Source organism: Sander lucioperca, chromosome 14 (genome assembly GCF_008315115.2).
Source record: "Sander lucioperca isolate FBNREF2018 chromosome 14, SLUC_FBN_1.2, whole genome shotgun sequence".
In the NCBI taxonomy this organism is placed as follows: Eukaryota; Metazoa; Chordata; class Actinopteri; order Perciformes; family Percidae; genus Sander; species Sander lucioperca.
In genome coordinates, this window is record NC_050186.1 from 26,890,510 (window position 1) to 26,910,495 (window position 19,986).

Sequence of the window (19,986 nt, forward strand, 5' to 3'; positions counted from 1 at the left end):
AGCAACGGCCGCTGATACGACCAACAGCTCACGCAGCTCGTCACGTGACCAGCCGGCGGCCGCCTAATTCCATGGGATATCAAACAAATTGGTGCGTATGCATTTTCGTACAGTATCATACGAACCCGTTCATGGGAATGCATTGCCTTGTAACACATTTCCAAAATTAGTGTCAATTTTTCTTATTTCTAGTGAAGTTATCTGCCTACATTTGGTTCAGGACTATGATTATACAAACATTAGTTGCTAAGAAAGATTGTTTCGTAGTAGGGAGTGTAGCTTTAACAGAAAAAAAGATACCACAGCTGTCTGGTGTCTGATCTGTGTAAATAAACGGGCTGAAAATGAAGGGCTCACACTTAAAGAAGGCATCCTAATATTTACTAAAAGAGCATAAACTCTAAAGACTGATAGGCCCATGGTGCTGCTGCTGCAGCAATTACATCACTGCAACCCCAGCTCCGTTGTCTACAGTTGTTTGTTCTGTCTTGTTTTTTTTGTTAACTGCCTCATTAGGACTAATGTTTGTTTGGGTTTTCAGTTCATTTATTTTCACTATAATAAAAAGACAATAACACTAAGATCATTCAGGATCAACTACACAGGTCCCCTGGGCTGGAGAACACTGGATACAGTCAACATGAAAATTGGCGTTGGTGTTCAGAGTGAAAAGGTTTTGCTCCAGTTTTTCTGGTTGAACGACATGTTTCCTCCCAACAGTACATCATGTAACATGTTCAAACTTCCCTTTTCAGTGCACCACTTGAAAAAAAGTTGAAAGCCATAAAACGTCATCCCTATTTTTTTTTTTTGTTTGCCCTTGTCAATTTGTAACTGTGCAAAAAAAAACACATTTTGGATTCAAAAGCAGCCACACACTACTGTGGTTTACAGAGCAGGAAACACACAGGTCCTTTAAAGGCCCCACCTGCAGGCAAACGACCGCAATCATGACAACTGATCACAAGTGTGTCTGGAGAGTTTAACTGCTCACAGTTCATCATGAACAAAGTGTTTCTCCTTGTCAGGTTAAATGTATAAGTGTAAAGAATGAAATGGAGACAAGCCATATAAAATCTGAAGAGGGAGAAAATGTTCATTTTGGCATAAAGACCAGGAAGAGTACCTTAATTATTATTTCCCCTAAAGGTGCCCTTTGTAGAAATCACTATATTTAATAGTGTGCAGTTAATGAAAAAGCTTTTTTTTGGTCATGTGAGTTTTTTATTTATTTTTTTTTCAACAGAAGTGTTACACAAAAGAGAGAAGGGAAAGAAATGACCAATTTTGAAACTTAACGAGAGCTCAGGTTAAAATGCTTTGTGAGCTAGTTTCACACTGCCGTGCGGCCACCATCCTGAAAACAAAAAATGATGTCTGGTGTGACTTGGGAAACTCTCCCTATCATATAGTATAGGCTACATAGGTTTATTACATTACATTTCATTTAGCTGACTCTTTTATCCAAAGCGACTTCCAATAAGTCCATTCAACCATGAAGGTACAAACTCAGAGCAGCAAGAATCACAAAGAAGTACATTAGTGACAAAAAAGCCAAACTACAAAGTGCAACATGTAAGTGTTGGTTGTTGTTTTTTATCACTAGGAGTGCAATGGATCACAAAACTCACGGTTCAGAACGGATCATGGTTTTGAGTCATGGATCGGATCAATTTTCGGATCAGCACAAAAATGGGGGGACAATATATATATATATATATATATATATATATATATATATATATATATATATATATATATTTTATTTATTTTTTTTAAATGTTTTCCATTTATTACTTAAAGAAGTGTCATAAAACACAGAACATTCAAGCCGGTGAGTGTAGTTCGCTTTCCTGGGGAAAACAAAGGACTTTCAACCCGGAAATGCCTCTTTCTTGGAAGTGTTTTAAACCCAACCACAATCTTTTTCGTAAACTTAACTAGTCGTTTTGGTGCCTAAACTTAACTGCAGTGGCCGCATAACGCTCATTTTTTTTCCCGTTTCGTTGAGTGATTAGATGTCCCTCGCAGTTAGGAACCATCTTACTATTTAAAAAGTTACAAATATTTTTTTTTTGTCTAAAGCCCTGATCACAACGAATCATGTGTGTCCTTGTGATACCTGCAAGGCTAGTTAGGTAACTTATAGTCTCACATTGCCTAGTCTATATCCACCACGTTCCACTTCTGGGATTGCTCAGAAAACTCAGATTGGACAGATAGTCTAGCTAGCTGTCTGGATTTACCCTGCAGAGATCTGAGGAGCAGTTAACCATAGTCCTCATAAATCCACCAGAGTTTAAAATTACAACACAAAGAAAGCAGAAAGTAATGGACATCTGGCGGAGCAATGCCAGAAGTGGAACATCGTGGATATAGACTGGGTAACTTCTAGCACTATCAACAGGTAAAAATGTAATTTTCATTTTCCATAATGTGGCTGTAAACATTTTTTCCAAGGTTGATTGTATAGCAGCAAAAGAAACAATGTTCTTGGAAGTCGGGGAGAATAGGACGATGAGCGGATTGGTCTGGTTGTCCTTCAAGTTAAACCAATAGGCCGAGAAAACAAGAGTTCTCCAAAAACAAAATAGAGTTTGGATCAGGGCTTATCTGACAGGGGCTCGGTGGCAGGTTAGTTTAGAAGATTATAAATTTCATGCCAGGTTTTTTTTCTGTTTTTGTTTACCATCTTGGGACTATATTGGGTAATACGTGTTTCAACTTTAATATGCTACCCATTGGATTCAATGTGTCTCGTAGATTAATAAATAAACAATTTTGCGGAAGAAAATGAATAATGGGCCTGACATGGCAGAGGCTGTAATTAGAAAACAGACCCCAGAGACCATGTGGAAGGGCTGGATATTCTCATACATTATGACCTCTGTCCATACACAAACACTATAACACACTAACACACACACACACACACACACACACACACACACACACGCATAAAAACACAGACAGGAGCATGCTCAGCACACCCTCAGCTGGTGTTTGCTCGCCTACATTCCTTCCTTTTGTGAGTCACAGTTTGACATTCCTTCCTTTTATATGCCTCTTTGTTAATTAGCCTGAGTGTTTTTATTGCTTGGCTAATTAGCATAGCTTTACAGTGAGGTGACACCTGGTTCTGTTTCCCATGCTACAGTACAGTGCCATTAACCCGCCTGAGGATAAGGAGTGTATGGTGGCCCACAGACGCTGGCTCACATGCTTTGATGGATGAGTGCCTTTGGCCCATTAGTCATGCAGTGCCATTAAAAGGCACCACTCCCAGGGCTGAACAGGTCGACACGGCCGATTATCACCAATGAAAAATGGAATGGCACTTGCATTTTTTTGTAAACTTCGGTATGGAGCCTTGGCAGGCCCTTGTTCGCTTTCCTTCAGTCATATATCTCATCTCGAATCAGATGTAATTGTAACTGTACTGTATTAGGATGAATTTTTTTTGTAATATTGATTGTTATTACATGGACATCTCTGATGTCAACTCCTGCACATTTTTGTTTTTTTAAATGGTAAAAATAGGTAAAAGGCCACACACATAACAAATAATATGAAATATGAAATCCACAAACAACTGAAATACTTACAAAAAATATTTACTAAAACTGAAAGACTTTAAAGATATAAAATCATGGATGGCCTACAATTTCCTGATGTTAAACTCAAACAAAACCAAAGTTATTGTCCTGGGCTCCAAACACCTACGAACCTCATTAGCCGAAGATATAATTACTCTGGATGGCATTGCCCTGGCCTCCAGTACTACTGTCAGAAATCTAGGAGTTATTTTTGATCAGGATCTATCCTTTAACGCCCATCTAAAACACACCTCTAGAACAGCCTTTTTTCACCTTCGTAACATTGCTAAAATTAGGAACATCCTATCTCAAAACGATGCAGAAAAACTAGTCCATGCATTCGTTACTTCCAGGCTGGACTACTGTAATTCCTTATTATCAGGATGCTCAAATAAGTCCGTTAGGACTCTCCAGCTGATCCAGAATGCTGCAGCGCGTGTTCTGACAAGAACTAAGAAAAGAGATCATATTTCTCCTGTATTAGCTTCTCTCCATTGGCTTCCTGTAAAATCCAGGATTGAATTTAAAATCCTTCTTCTGACCTATAAAGCTCTAAATGGTCAAGCTCCTTCATATCTTGAGGACCTCTTAGTACCTTATTGTCCCACTAGAGCACTACGCTCCCAGAATGCAGAGTTACTTGTGGTTCCTAGAGTCTCTAAAAGTAGAATGGGAGGTAGAGCCTTCAGCTATCAGGCTCCTCTCCTGTGGAACCAGCTCCCAGTCTGGGTTCGGGGGGCAGACACCGTCGCTACATTTAAGACTAAACTGAAAACTCTCCTCTTTGATAAAGCTTATAGTTAGGGAGTGAGGAGTTGCAGTGAATGCCTAGACCGGCGGGGCAGGGTGTATAGCTGCAGACACAGCACCCCTGCTTTTCTCTGCTTCTCTTTACAGTCATCAGATTTACCTATCGTATAATCAATAATATAGTGCCTCTCCTAGTTATGCTGTTATAATTCTAGACTGCCGAGGAAGTTCCTTCTTATGACACGCTCTTTTCTTTTGTTTCCTTTTATGCACATCCTGTCCCAGAAGTGCTTCTTACTAACCTAGCTCTGGGGAGTTTACTCCCCAGAGTCCTTATGTTTCTTCTTCGCCCAGAACATCGCCTCGGATTAGGGCGACACCAAGACCTGGGTCTTGGGTGCAGCTGTGGCTATGGACCTGCTACACCCTGCTACGCTCTGCGATTCCCTGCAATGCCCGGCTACGTCCTGCTGCGTCCACCGCGTCCACCCATGCTCTGCTGTGCCACGCTACACCCTGTACTGTCATAACCCCAACCGTCAGACACCGCCCACCAAGAGTCTGGGTCTGCCGAGGTTTCTTCCTAAAAGGGAGTTTTTCCTCGCCACTGTCGCAATAGCCACTGCTAATGCTTGCTCTTGGGGGAACTATTGGAATTGTTGGGGCTTTATAGAGTGTGGTCTAGACCTACTCTATCTGTAAAGTGTCTCGAGATAACTCTTGTTATGATTTGATACTATAAATAAAATTGAATTGAAATTGAATTAAAACATGCACTGTGACAAAAATGCCCCCCCCCCCCTAAAGAATTATTGTAAATACTGCTACTTTGTTTTGCTAATTACATTTCTAAGGGAAACATAATTGCTGTCTGGATTATGTTCTTTGGCAAATGTTTTTTTCTAGTGTAGACGTGAAACATTTCACCTACTTAAACCAAAATTATACTGTCGGCGAGGGCATGAGGGTCTGCCATCAAAGGGTACACGCACAGGCGCCCTCCAGAAAGTGTGCCGGGCTTTGAATCCAATTTGACATAGCTGCCAAACAACTGGAATTACAACTTCTTGTCTGTCATGTAATGCCATGGGGCCCAAAAAGACTTTCCCCCCATAGACTTACAAGAGACGTCTGTAAATCTGGTGATACATTTTTTTTCGGGCATCGCAACCCTCGTGATCTGAATACACAATCAGATTTTAATCCATTCTGTGAACAGATGCCTACATGACATCCTAAATCTATGGTGGCCCATCCAGTCCACAAATGAGGAACTGTGCAGGATTACCAATCAGGAAGACATAGCTACCACACTCAAAAGAACAAAGTGTAAATGGAATGGTCACTCACACAAATACCATCCCAATAAAAGTCATGAACTACAATCCCCAGGGAAAGAGGAAACTGGGTAGGTCAAAAAATACCTCGAGACTTGGAAACTTCAAAGACTGAAATGGCGAGCTCTGGTGGATGCCCAAGGCCCCTAAATGACCTAAATGGGGTTTGTGTCAAATAAGTCAGCAAATAATAACATTGGTCACACAATAGTCGTAGGGAGATGGTTGGGGTGGATTGTGGTTGTATGAGATGTTAATTTAAAGCTATAGTGCATAGTTTCTGCCACAGCAATGAGGAATTCTAAGTAATGACCCTCCTCCACGCAGTTGCTTGCTATCAAGGAGGACACAGAGGATTAAAAAAACATGGACTCTTCAGAAGAGGGAATTATCTCTGCTCAACTTTCTGTCGCTGGACGACACCATTTTCTGAACAAAGCCATACTGAGAAATACAGAGAGAGTTGTGTGGAGCTGATAGTCTTAATTAGCTTTGTAGCAACTCATTTGGCAATGGCTTGAATGTAACGGACGTTCATTAATATCAAAAAGTTATGCACCATGTATATAACTTTGTATTTGATGAAAGACTCAATCATTTCCTAAAACAGCTCATCACTATAGTTTTTAGCAAAGGTTACTCAAACAGGAGGAAATAGTGTGATAGAGTCCAAATAAACTACAATGTGTGTGTTCATGGTGATGAAGGGACATGTCACACAATGCAACAGGGTGTTCTTGGATTTCAATGGAGCATCACAGCACAGAGGAACAAGACACAGATCAGACAATATTGTTGGATCAATTCATGGTTGATTTTGGTCTATTAATGGGATTTGTGGACAAAATAATTTGCATATCATCTGACTAATCTTTTGATAGTGAGTCCACAATATTAGCTGTGTAATTTATTCAAACCCCAAGAATTTTAAAACGTCCAACTTGTGCACCTTGTCTTAGCGTACTCAAAGAAGAGACTGTGGCAGTACAACACATAGCACAGTCAAAGTGGACCATAACAACTGACTGCAGCTGTCAGGAAATGTAGAAAGAAAACGTTGAATAGCTGTCAGGAGTGGTGGTTTCTGCGTGTCAAACGACTGTCTGAATAAAATGTTCTTTCTGATAACCTGGTACTATTCGGATGTGAGGCTGTTCGTCAAAATGGGATTGAATGAGAATGGATGGACCACAGACTCAAGTCTCTCTGTCTCTCGTACATTTGAGGAGGGAATACTTAAGTTTAATTGAAGGGAAAACGTGATTTACATGAAATTACTCAGGTTCCCACGTCCCTCTCTGCCTCCCTATACATTCTTAAATCACATACAGCAAATAAGCACATTGCAATGCATTTTGAAAAGCGGCTAAATTCCAGTGCACATTATTTAACTAGGAATAAATTTGGCTCGGTCTGGTGGTCAAAAGTTGAATCAGGAGGGGTGTGGGGCGTACAGATGTTGCTACGCCTTGATTCTCACAGTGCTGGAATGTTTCTGGAAATTTTCATAGCCTGTGTTTACTCTGAATCATGCTCTCCGAAGACACGGACACATCCGCGTCGCTCACGTCAAACGAAAGTGTACTCAATGTCAAAATAAATTTGCAATTTCTTTTAGATGAGTGTCGGCAGTCCGCCGCAGTGGCCAAATGTCCCGCTCTGCTGTTTCCATGCTGTGCTGTCAAAACCTCGAGTCTTATAATCCAAAACTCACACAGCAGAATGAAAGTGAATATTTGTCTTGGCTTCCAATGTGTCAGGGAGAAAATTAGCCATGTGTTAGAATAACAGCATGTGTCAAAGTCCTGGCGTAATGTACAGGCCTGCTCCTCTGGAGGGGGAGAGCCGAGGTGTGTTTGAAGGGAAGTTGGAAACGGTTGGTGTGCTGTCAACCCTCTGGCATTTAGGAAGCATGTAGCCAGGGCCAAAGGTCAACCATTTCCTCAAACCAATACTTCCCCTCACTGAACACAGACCCCTCCCTCTCCATCTCACAACCTCAACCTTTACGTAGAGAAAAACAAGGAGAAAGAACTCTGTACTGTACCTGAGGGCAAAAATACTCCATTACAGTAAATATTCGGCATTCAAATTCCAATTCAAAACAAATAGGTTTCTGCAGTAATCTGTATTCAAGGATCAAAAGTATTTACCCTTCCATCATACTTTGTCCCAGATTGATCATGTACACACACACACACACACACGCACACATGCACGCACGCACACACACACACACACACACACACACACACAATATTTTTGTTTGTTTTGTTACGTTTTTGTTGCTCTGTTAATGTTTCTTGTTTTTGTTGGTCGTTTAATGTTTTGTCTTCTGTCTTGCAATAAAGAAAATAAAGAATATAAAAAAAAAGAAAAAAGTATTTACTTATTTAGAAAAAAACGGGGTTTTTTTTCAGTTTTTAAATCATTGATGTAATATTAGCATGCACAGTACCTAGTACAGCACACACCTGCTACATAAAGTTAGGGGAAAAAATCAATAGATTTAGAGATAAAATAATTTTGACTCATAAAAAATACTCTTAGCAATATAATTTTGCTTTAGAATCAGTTGTATAAGGAAAGAGAGAGGAAATGAACGTAAGAGCAAATGAGGAAGGAATCAATGTAGCACACAAGGGAGGAAGGAAAGAAGGAAAATAAATAAGGAGAGAGACAAAAGGAAGAGACAAAGGATGGAAAAAGGAAGGACAAATTGAAGCATAGAGAAAACAAGAAATTTGGAAAGAAGGAAAGAAGAAAACAAAAAGAGGGACAGATAGAATGAAAAGTAGGGATATAGGAAGGATAGATGGAAGTAAAGAAACGATGAAAAGACGGAATGAAGGCCTAGTCGTGTGAAGTCGTGTAAAAATGCAGAAAATATATATTTCTTTTTTTTCTAAAAAAAAAAATATTTTCTACAGTGTGTAATAAAGCTGAAAGGCAGAGATACAATTTTTTTTACCTGCAAAATATATCTTATGTTGAATGTAACATCAAAGTACTAGTTGAATTAAACGAAAAATGAAAGGTCCAGTGTGTAACGTGTTTAGTTGTTCATTATCAAAATCTGTGTTGCCCGTTCACAAACTTGTCCTTTTTCATGAATATTTACCACCACCATCAATTCCAAGTATTCCTTTTGGCTTGAAATTTTACATTTGCATGAACTGACGTAGACGCTCCATATTCATGCTCCATCTTGAAATACGTTAGCCGGTAAGGGACATACAGGATATACTGCTCCGCCTTTCATGTTTTTGCTGTCACATGATAAACTCACAGATGCTGCTAATGCTGCTAATGGGTATCGTAGCTTCCCGGCCCCGGCAAGTTTGAAGAAGGAAACATGGAGGACCACACGTATTTAAAATCCAAATTTCAGGAACAGGAGTCTTCTTCTTCGCCCAGAAAAAGATAAAGGATATTGAAAAGAGCAAGAGACTGGCTTTTTGAAGCGTGAAGGCTACCGTAGCTGTAATACTTACTTTGAACTGCGTGGCGCGAGAGAGTTGATTGCAATATATGATCTCAACGCTAGATGGGAGAAATTCCTGCACATTGGTCCTTTAAGATTCAAGGAAGTCAAGAAAGAGGAAAGGATTAAGGCGGGAAAGACGGAAGGACAGAAAAGTCCTGTAAAGGTTCCCGGACCCGGTCTGTGTGCAAAGATTTTTGTCTTTTCAATTCGTAGTCACATGAGGAGAATATGCATGTTTGGTTTCTCATTGTCTGAGTGACGGACAGTAGAAGCACTATCAATGAACACGGTTCATTTCAAAACGCAATGAAGTATTTTTTTCAGAAAATGTCAAACACATTGCAAAATATTACTGTTATTACTATTAATAAAGCAGAGACACAGAAAGCTTTCCAAAATAAAAGCGTAAAGTAAGTAATACTAAAGTAGTCCATACTGACGATGTTCCATTTCTGTGATTGTTCAGGTGCCACCAGGAAATTAGCGCCGGATGTCCTTCTTTTCGGCCGGATGTCCGTTACCTTCCGCTTTCTCTGTGTTGCCGTTCTAAACTCCGGTGGATTTCTGAGGACTATGGTTAACTGCTCCTCAGATCTCTGCAGGGTAAATCCAGACAGCTAGCTAGACTATCTGTCCAATCGGAGTTTTCTGTTGCACGACTAAAACAACTTTTAAACATACACATGTTCCACCAAAACAACTTCCATCCGGAGGCTATTTTGCAGCGGCACCGTTGCTCCGTCCGGCACCATGACAATTGGTTTAACGAAATGCCAATAAACCAGAGCACGTTTTTCTCCCATCCCAGAATGCTGTGTGGACTAGCCAGACCTTCCTCCGCAGCGCTGTGGAGGAAGGTCTGGCAATGCGAGACTAGTACTAAAGTACCTGTACCTTCAAGCTGCACTAAACATTAGCAAGAGCATGTATAGTTACTTCACTGATTTTGATTTCATGACTATATTTAGTTTCCTTTCAAATTTACATTTGATGTTGTAAGAAAAAATATATTTACAGTCTCAAACAACAGCCGTAAGACTGGAGATTGTATTACAGTAGCCCCAGAAACAGTGGATTACTGAAAGAAATCTCTGAGCCAGTTGGATTTCCTCAGTCCAACATGTGCTGCTGTAAAGGATCTCACTCTGATGCAGCTGCCACAGTTCAAGATCAGAACTTACTGGAGAGAAAAAACACAACCATGTGGAAGGCCTTTGTGTATAGCGAATAAAATCAATTTTTACATTTTAGATCCCGAAATCTCTGTATTCCCATGCACACACGAGAGACACAAGAGAGAAGTCGCTGAAAGGTGAAATGTTTGCAAAGACTTGATCAGTGTTGGAGGAAGTGGTGCTGAGTATCAAAATAGACATGTTCAGTCATGATGCACCAGAAAACTGTCCGTCACTGTTAGGTTGTCTATTTTGCAATCCAGTCTGTATGTTTATTTGCAGAAAGCAGTGCGATGTGTTGGGATAAGGAGTGCCATGTATTTATCATTTTCCACCCTGATTCAAACATGTTGACAACCCAGATGTGACCTCTACTATAGCCCTATATTTTCCTCTGCAAATATATAGGAAGTTGACATGTCAATTTGCAATATGCTCTGTACTCACAGGGATTTGACTTGATGTTAGTTGGCCTTTCATTCTGGTCCAATTTCTGTTAACACAAGTCTTGCTTTGCCAGACCTTCCTTCACAGCGCTGCGGAGGAGGGTCTGGCTAGTTCACACAGCATTCCGGGATGGGAGAAAAACGTGCTCTGGTTTATTGGCAGTTCTTTAAACCAATCACAACTGTCTTGGGCGGCACTAAGCACCGGACGGAGCCACGGTGCCTCTGCAAAATAGCCTCGGGAAGGAACTTGTTTTGGTGGAACGTGTACGTTCAAAAGTTGTTTTAGTCGCGTAACAGAAAACTCAGATTGGACAGATAGTCTAGCTAGCTGTCTGGATTTACCCTGCAGAGATCTGAGGAGCAGTTAACCATAGTCCTCAGAAATCCGCCAGAGTTTAGAATTCCAACACAAAGAAAGCGGAAGCTAACGGACATCCGGCCGAAAAACGAAGGGACATCTGGCGGAAATTTCGACGGCACCTGAACAACCCCGGAAGTGGAACATTTTGGATATAGACTATGTTCACACTGACTTATCACAAACAAACAACAAGTCCTCCAAACCATACGATGATACGGATCGTTTATTCCTACCCTCTAATACCCGCAGGAACGTTCTCCGTCCTCATATCTAAACCAGAGGACGTAACGTCGCAGTTTTAAACACGTCGTTAATGTTGTGAAACGGTCACGGTTTGGTCATATTTAGGCACAAAAACTACTCAGTTAAGTTTAGAAAAAGATTGTGACATGTTTCATCTTTCACAACTCATCATTGTATTGTGTATGAAAAACTTACTCTGCCATCACCCTCAGTAAGAAGACATCAGCACTGGTTGCAGTTTATTTATAAATGTATACATTTCAATTACCCTAGTTATCTAAAACAGACTTTCTGTCCCTGCTGTAACTTTCACTACAGCCTTTAAGTTTAAAGGCCCCTCAGATTGGAATAATCTACCTGTAAGCATTTGATCCACTCCTTTAAAAATGCCAACTTTACCTGTTCATAATCCTCTACAACACCATGATAACACTTCTTCTAATATTATTAATATCCAGTTTCATTCTTGCTCTGCCTCAAACTTGATTATGACTGACTGATGTTTTTTCTTTCTTTTTTTGTGTCTGTTTTCGTTTTTGTTAACTGTTGTGTCTAATTATGAGAGCACTTTTTATTTACTAATCGTTAAGGACCCCGTCGAAAATGAGATGACTGACAAGACAAGACACTGAACCCAGAGTTGCTCCCCGGATGCTGTATGTATCGTTGTCCACTGCTCCTAATACTTAGGATGGGTTAAATGCAGTAATAGAATGTCACTACATTGTATGTGTATGTGACGATTAAGAATAAAGTTTGATCCTTTTTTTTTATCCTTTTACACTGTGTCACCTTCCTTCCTGCTTCACTCCCGTCATAACTAATACGGCCACTAGAGGGCGCCGCCACTATAAAAGTGGATATGAGTCGTAAGTTGCTGCTTTAACAAACGACCTATGGGAACGTTTTTTGGGGGGAGGACAGTGTCCAAAGCAAACCAAAGAGAGTAAACAGGATGTCACATGGACTGACAGGTGATGGAGATGAACCTGCATAAATATATAATGTACATTGCTTACATACAGTGTTTTCCAAAGCCCAACATGACGTCCTCAATTTATTTCGATTCATGTTTATTTACATTAATATTTAATTTCTGCTGTCAGGGATTTGCTTTGAAATTATACTGAATAATTACTGAATGAGATTCATTTTCCACGAATTATGTTTTCTACGAAGAGATAAGAAACACGGGCGATTGAAACACGTTCTCGATTATTTGCGACTGTATTAAACGTGGTTATCAATCAATAATCTATGAAAGTTAGTAAATGGCCAAACTTTTTCCCTTAAGTTCTCAGCTAACGCTAGCGAATCTAGTTGTAGTCTCGCAATTTGTGACCCTGCAAGATCCCCAGTCTTTACACATTATGGCATTCTTTAACGTTAGATGATTGTCTTAAGATGTCAGATGGTGTCAGACTTTAGTCTTTTCAAAGTCTGTTCAAAGTCTTCTAGTGTATGGTAGGCATTAGTTAAACTGAACCCAATAGGTTAGGTGTGACAGAACCCTAAGTGCACAAGAGTAACATTTTATTAACAGTCAATGGAAGTCCAGCACATCCTCCTGAAATAGATGAAAGCTGAAGACACAACTGCTGATGAGAGAGAGAGAGAGAGAGAGAGAGAGTTGCAGGAGTCGGTCTAGATTACAGGCCTTCTTTTAGAAAGATCATGGATCTTTTCAGTGAGGTAGGAGGGACTCCCAGCCACCAGCATCAGAGACTCAACACCAGATTTGGTGTCAGTCTCGGGTTGCTTTTATCCGGCCACAAAGAACAGAGGGAGTGTGTATGAAAGCAGGTCTCCCCGGCAGTATCAAAGATGCTGCTGGCTCTTTGTCAAGATAAAGACGTAATGAGATCTTAGCCGTTCTGAGTCGGCCCCTGAGAGTTTCCCTCCGCCAAAACGTCCGGGGGCCAGCCGCGGGTCAGTCCTCTCCTTGTGATTTATGTTCTTCTTTATCAGACATAATGAGCGTTCTCGCAATTAGCTGGAGACATGCTATCAAAGTCCGCGTCAGTCTCTGACCCTCGTGGACACAGCTGCCTTGTAATGGTGGCCGGGGCCAACCCCGGGGTTTAGTTTTTTTAATGGGCGGAAATGGCAGCTTAGCCCGCTGCGGCGGCGGCGGCTCGTTACGCTGCCTCATGAGAACAGCTCTCACCTCGTCACTGCAGAGCATCGGCCCTGTTTGTTTTCTGCCCGCATCGTGCTGCCACCTTTGAGGTTTTTAGTAGACTAGTAAATCGCCTTCCTCAGTACGCGCTCACTGCTCATAGGTGCCAATGTGATAAAAAAAAAAAAAAAAAAGGGAGACATAGTACAGATGTCCTGTGTCAGCCTGAATCATAAAATATCCACAGTTTGTGTGAAAGAGGTGTCATGACCTCCATTGGTATCATTATTTTAATTCACTGGACTGGCTAATATGCTTACAAAAGTAGCTTTTTTTTCTATATTTTTCTTTTTATAGCATTTAACATGTACATGTACAATGATACAAGCACAAAACACCTACAGTAACTCAGACATATGCTGCAGCCCTACAATATTGTTGCAATAGTGCATTGGAAATCAGCATGGGGAAATCCAAACAAGTAGTTATGAGCAATGCCAAACACGACATGACAGCTACTGTGTTAAAAGTATGCAATTATAGTAAGGTCTAGAACATTGGTGTCAAACATATGGACCATGGGCCTAGAACCGGCACGCCAAAGGGTCCAATCAGGCCCACTGGATGACTTTGCAAAGTGTGAAAATTGCAGAGAAGTAATTAATTCCAATTTCAAATTTACCACTTTAAAGGTGCTCCTGCATGGTTTCAGCGTGATTTCTTTTTTGTTCCAAATCATAGGCATCTCTCCTTGATCCGCTAGCTGCCTGCCCCTGAATACACTGTAAAAAAGCCCGGTCTCGGGAGACAACACAGGGGTCGTAAACGTCAAACAAACACTAGAGGCACAGGCTGTGCACCAAAGTACAACAAACCACGTTCCAGCCAATCAACGACAAGATGGTTGAGGGAGGGGGTGGGATTTATTGCGCATGCACTTTGGGGGGGGGGGTGTCAGTGATCAGAGTTGATTGAGTAGAGTGAGTTGTATCTGAGAGTAGCTGCTGCAAACATGGTTTGTTGTGTTTTGGTGGTACTATTACATATCGGAATGTAAATTAGAGTTTTGCTGACAGTAATAATTTAATCTAAAAAAAAGTGTCTTAAACTGGTCAGGTGGTTGAATGGCTTTGTGTGGTAGACAGAGTATTCTGGACAGTGTTCATACAGTAAAGCACTGGTAGAAAGTGTGCTAACTAAGCTTCTTTTTTTTAAGATTATTTTTGGGCTTTTCCGCCTTTAATTGATAGGAAAGCTAGCTGAGAAAGAGGGGGAAGACTTGCAGGAAATCGTCACAGGTTGGACTTGAACCCTGGAGCTCTGCGTCGAGGCATAAGCCTCTCAGTATATGTGCGCCTGCTCTACCCACTGAGCCGACCCGGCCACGCTAACATTCAAATTTAACATCCTGCAATGGGCATCTCAGTTGTAAATAAAATTTAAAAAAAAAAACACTTTTGCTGGAGAGGCTGGGAATCCTCGGAACCAGCTAGGGGGATCACAACTGAACAAAGAAGTTTGTTGCCCTCTGGGAGGTAGGGACTATCCAAGCAATACTGGGCCAGAATCAATGATATTAATACAGATATCAGTACTCCAGCTGAATCTACTGTGAGGCTTCAGCAGTCTGAGTCAGACAATTTAAATAGGTATCCTCTATGGGTGTAAAGATTCGCCAATACGAATCAGTATCCGCTTGCATTATTACAGATACGATTACACTGATACGCGGACCCCTGGATCGATCTAAATGGACCAAGATTCGGCCGATGGCTCGTGAACTGACAATCGGTTGACTGAATCACACTGAATCGTTCCATAATAAAATGTATCGTTCCTGAATCGTATCGTAGCCCATGTATCTAGACATGTGTTGGATGTCTTATAAGGGAGAGATGCACATCTTGCTGAGCTGCGGCGGAGGGGTAGTAACAAAAAGATGGAATGGTATACTAAAAAGACAATTGTGGTTAAATTTCCAAAAACAACATGGTGTGGTATGATGAAACAAAGGGAGAGCTTAGACAATATCAGGTCATTCATAAGTCACAGGTCAGGGGACGAGAATATTGGGCCAGTCTAATAACCAAACCTGTTCATTATTGTCTCTGTACAGATTCGAGGAATCTAGGCAGCTGTATGATAAGGGAATGTTTTGTCTCAGGACTGTCTCCTTTTGGAGGTCGGTGGCCCAGCCACACTTTAGCATACTTTCCAGAGAGAAAGATATCTTTGTTTACCTTAAAGGTTCAGCTAAACCTAACGCCTCCAGCATGAGTTTAAATGCACCTTCAGGAGGACAGGAACATCAGAGAGTTGGGACGGCACTGCACAATAACACATCGTGGTTAAACTGTACTGCCTGCTTAATTCTCTCCTCAATTGAGTGTTCATTTAATGGTCCTGTGTAAGTCTTCAAGATCTCCCGAATCTTCTTCACATTATGTGAAATGAGTTGTGAGGTTCCTGAGTTCTAACTTTGGGAGATGCCTGCGTTACCTGTCTAACTCTGACTGATGAATAATCATAATTGCTTAGGCTGAGGATTGGAAGTATTTTTTGCACAGAAATAGTACTGTGGATTTTATGCCCCATCACTGAAATTGCTTTTAGGAGGAAGCTGTTATGGACATGAGGAGAAAGTTCGGCGATCAACACTGCTTTTTAATATACATATGGGTGTGTTTTCAGACATATTTGAAAAAAATGTGAATTTATCCTTTAATTTGGAAGACCATCAGCACAGAATGTGATATTTACAGCTACATTATTATTAATGATTTACAGTCAATCAAACTGAGACCAATGTCTTTCATACTAATCAGTAATTACTAAAAGTTGCCATATCCTGTAAGAGGTTTTTACATTTTTGTTGGAATATATTCCTTAAAGGAGAAATCTGGCGCAAAATGAACCTAGGGGTTAATAACACATGATTACCAAGTCGACCGTTCCCTGGGATATGTTTTCATGCTAATCGAATGTGACCAGTTTTAGCGCAAACCACAAAGATAGTTTTGAAAGACTGTACCGTTCACGTATACAGGCGGGCGCCATCTTGGGAAAACAGTCATGACCAGTCGAACGACAAACGCCGTGCAACCAGTAACCAGCAACATAGCTCAAGCACGGCGTTCATCGTTCGACTGGTCATGACTGTTTTCTTCACTTACAAAGTTCTCAATGCTTCGGTTGACATGTAGAGACCCTCATTTTGCTACTGTGGAAGTGTGGTGCTATTTTGAGCCTTGTTAGTGGTATAGAAATAGTGATTTCTTTTTACTTTACCTGTGCCCCGACGACTAGCTTTTAAAGCTAATTAGCGGTTTGCGCTAAAACTGGTCACATTCGATTAGCATGAAAACATATCCCAGAGAACGGTCGATTTGGTAATCATGTGTTATTAACCCCTAGGGTCATTTTGTGCCAGGTTTCTCCTTTAACCAATATGATTTTCTAGTGTTACAAAAGTAACATGTATCATGTAACATATAATAGATGAGTATTATAATATTCTCATGTATGTGATATTTCATTATAAGGATGTTGTTTTGGCTTTTTATGGAGTTCTTAAAAACTGTAAACTGAATGCACACTGTCACCATAGTAGTAGTAGTAATAATAATAATAATAATAATAATAATAATAATAATAATGAATTATTTTCAGTTATTAGATGAGCTCCAGAGTAACAGAAACAAAGAGAATATTTATCTTCTCTCCCCTCAAAAGAAACAAGGGCGTCATGGAGTCACTTTTCATTTTAATAACTTTCATACATTTTTAATTGATAACCACATTTAATACAGTCCCATATAATTGAGAACATGTGTTTCAATCACCCGTGTCTCTTATCTCTTCGTAGAAAACATAATTTATTAAAAATCAATCTCATTCAGTATAATAACGTCCTCATTTCAAAGCAAGTCCCTGACAGCAGAAATTAAATATTAATGTGACGAAATAAAGATCAATCTAAATACCGCAGCAGATGAAAACATGACGATGTTTTTTGAATTCCACTGCTTAAAAAGAATTTCAATGAATGTTCACAGCCTGGCGGGAAATCTGATGTTAGACGTCACAGCCCATTCTTCGAAAACAATTAATTTAGCGACGAAGACACATTGTGGTCTTTCTGCCCTTTTAATACTTTGCAAAACAAGTTGCTTTATTTGTTCAGCGGTCTCTTCACAGAGCTGCATTTCCTGCTCCATCTTCCATCGTAAATGTAATAGGAGATTTTTCATTTTGCAGCACCATAAAAATGACAGGAGCTGGAGTGTGTTTACTGCTCTGTTTAACCCTTTTGAACGCTGCAAATAGAAATGGTCTGCTAGTACCTACGGTGGTCTTTTTGCTTCTTGTGATGTAATTTCTTAGTCTGGCTATCACCAGACCAAGCTCAATCTTTTAAGATTGAACATTAGTCTGGGGAGTCTACTCTGTATTTTCTACTGCACAAGAGGCGTGATCAACGGGCATAGTTCAAATGACTCTGTACGCAATTGGATAGTCCTTCAACCAATCAGACCAACAATCCGGGTTTGAGCTGAGCTCCATTCTTTTGGCCACCAGTGGGGGTAGCTGGCAAATTAGGCTTTTGCCAAAGCCGGTCGATAGTAAGGCAAACATATCCTTCTTTTGTAGGAATTGTTCCAGGGCAATTTTCTGTTCCGTTTTCAGAGAAAACTTGCCTTTGAAATCTTTTAAAAGAGCAGCGACAGCGACATCAACGGGTTGCTGCGCTTCGGTGGCCGCCATGTTGAATGTAAACAAAAAGCTGCTTGCCTTCGCTTCTCTATCGTCATCGTGTTGAACCCGCCAATAGCGGGCCAGGTGGATAAGCCAGTTTGTGACTGGTCCCCGCATGATAGAAAAATGTATAGGTTTCCAGCCTGAGGTGCAGGCCGAAATCAAATCGCCGGCAGATCGGGCTGGGTTCACCCAGTCTAGTCATTTCTTGGAATATCTTCAAAAAGACAGGGAAATCTAAAAGGTTATGAAAGTCAATAAACCAATACAGTATTGAAGTTGTGTCATATAAATTGTATTTAACCCTCCTGTTGTCCTCGGGTCAAATTTGACCCATTAAATAATAAAATTCTATATCAGAAATTTGGATTTCTTTCAAGCAAATTTTCAAGAAAAAAAGTTACGTGGATGATTCCCTACAACGCTCTTCACAAGTAAAATAAATGATCAGTTTACTACTCTCTTTGAATTTGGGTGTTTTATTCAATTTTATATCATTTGAGAAAAACAAATTGATTAAAGAACGTCGAAAAAAGTGACAAAAATGTCGGAAAAAGCTTCAAAAACGGCTCAGAACAGAATGACAGACGGGAAAAAGTGACAAAAAAGTTGGATAAAAGTGACAAAAACGTTGGGGTGGAAAAGCGAAAAAAGTGTCGAAATTTTTTTTTTTTTAATTTTGACCCAGAAAGACAAAAAATTGTGTGGTCAACAGGAAGACAACACAAGGGTTAAAGACGTGTTTTCATCAGATTTTACTAAATAAACACAAAAGATAGTGATGCAAAAGATTTCTAAATGTAGAAACATGAAAGAAACACCCCATCAGTCATTTGAACTATTTTTTTTTTTTTAGATATGCTAATTTTTATGAGCAGAGTGTAAAGGTGTTTTGATAGTTTCGTCTAGTGTCACATGGGGTTTTACACCGGACGTCACGTAACGTGATGGCATCATTACGAACGTACAATGTAATGGCCCAAAATACAGATGCCTTAGCTTTCTGCAGCAGAAGAAAAAAAGAATGCTCTAGCTGTTATGCTTTACAGTTTAGATGGATTTAAACAGACGATGTAAACAACGATCTCCCGCGACGGTCCGTTCTCTAAGGCTTAAACCACGGTATGCATGTAAAGTATTTCATTTAGTTCAAACGAAAATTACCCTGTTTAAAAGTCTCCATTGTGCTCTGCTCTCTGTTAGCCAGTCATCTATTGTTTCCTCTGAGCTAATTAATATCTCCGTGCCTCAGGCTCCCAGCATGCATCACTGCGTGTTGCCCACAGAGCCAGACTTCCTGGCAAAGTGGGACTACACAGGGACACGCACATTCACAAACATAATCACACACACACACACAGTGCGTGGCACTATCTTTGTGTGGACCCGTCATTGACATAATGCATTCCCTAGCCCCTTACCCTAACCTTAACCATCACAACTAAATGCCTAACCTTAACCCTTACCCTCACCCTAACTATAACCTAATTCTAACCCTAATCCTAAAACCAAGTCTTAACCCTCAAACAGCCCTTTAAAGTTGTGGGGTCCAGCATTTTGGCCCCACAAAGTTGTCCGGACCCCACACGTATACTGTATTTGAACCCCAAGAACAAACAACAAGAACACACACACACAGTTGCAAAAGACAGACATTTCCCTGTGAGTCTCTGCAGGTCTGCCAAGAGCGGAGGACATCAAACAGTGAGAGGAG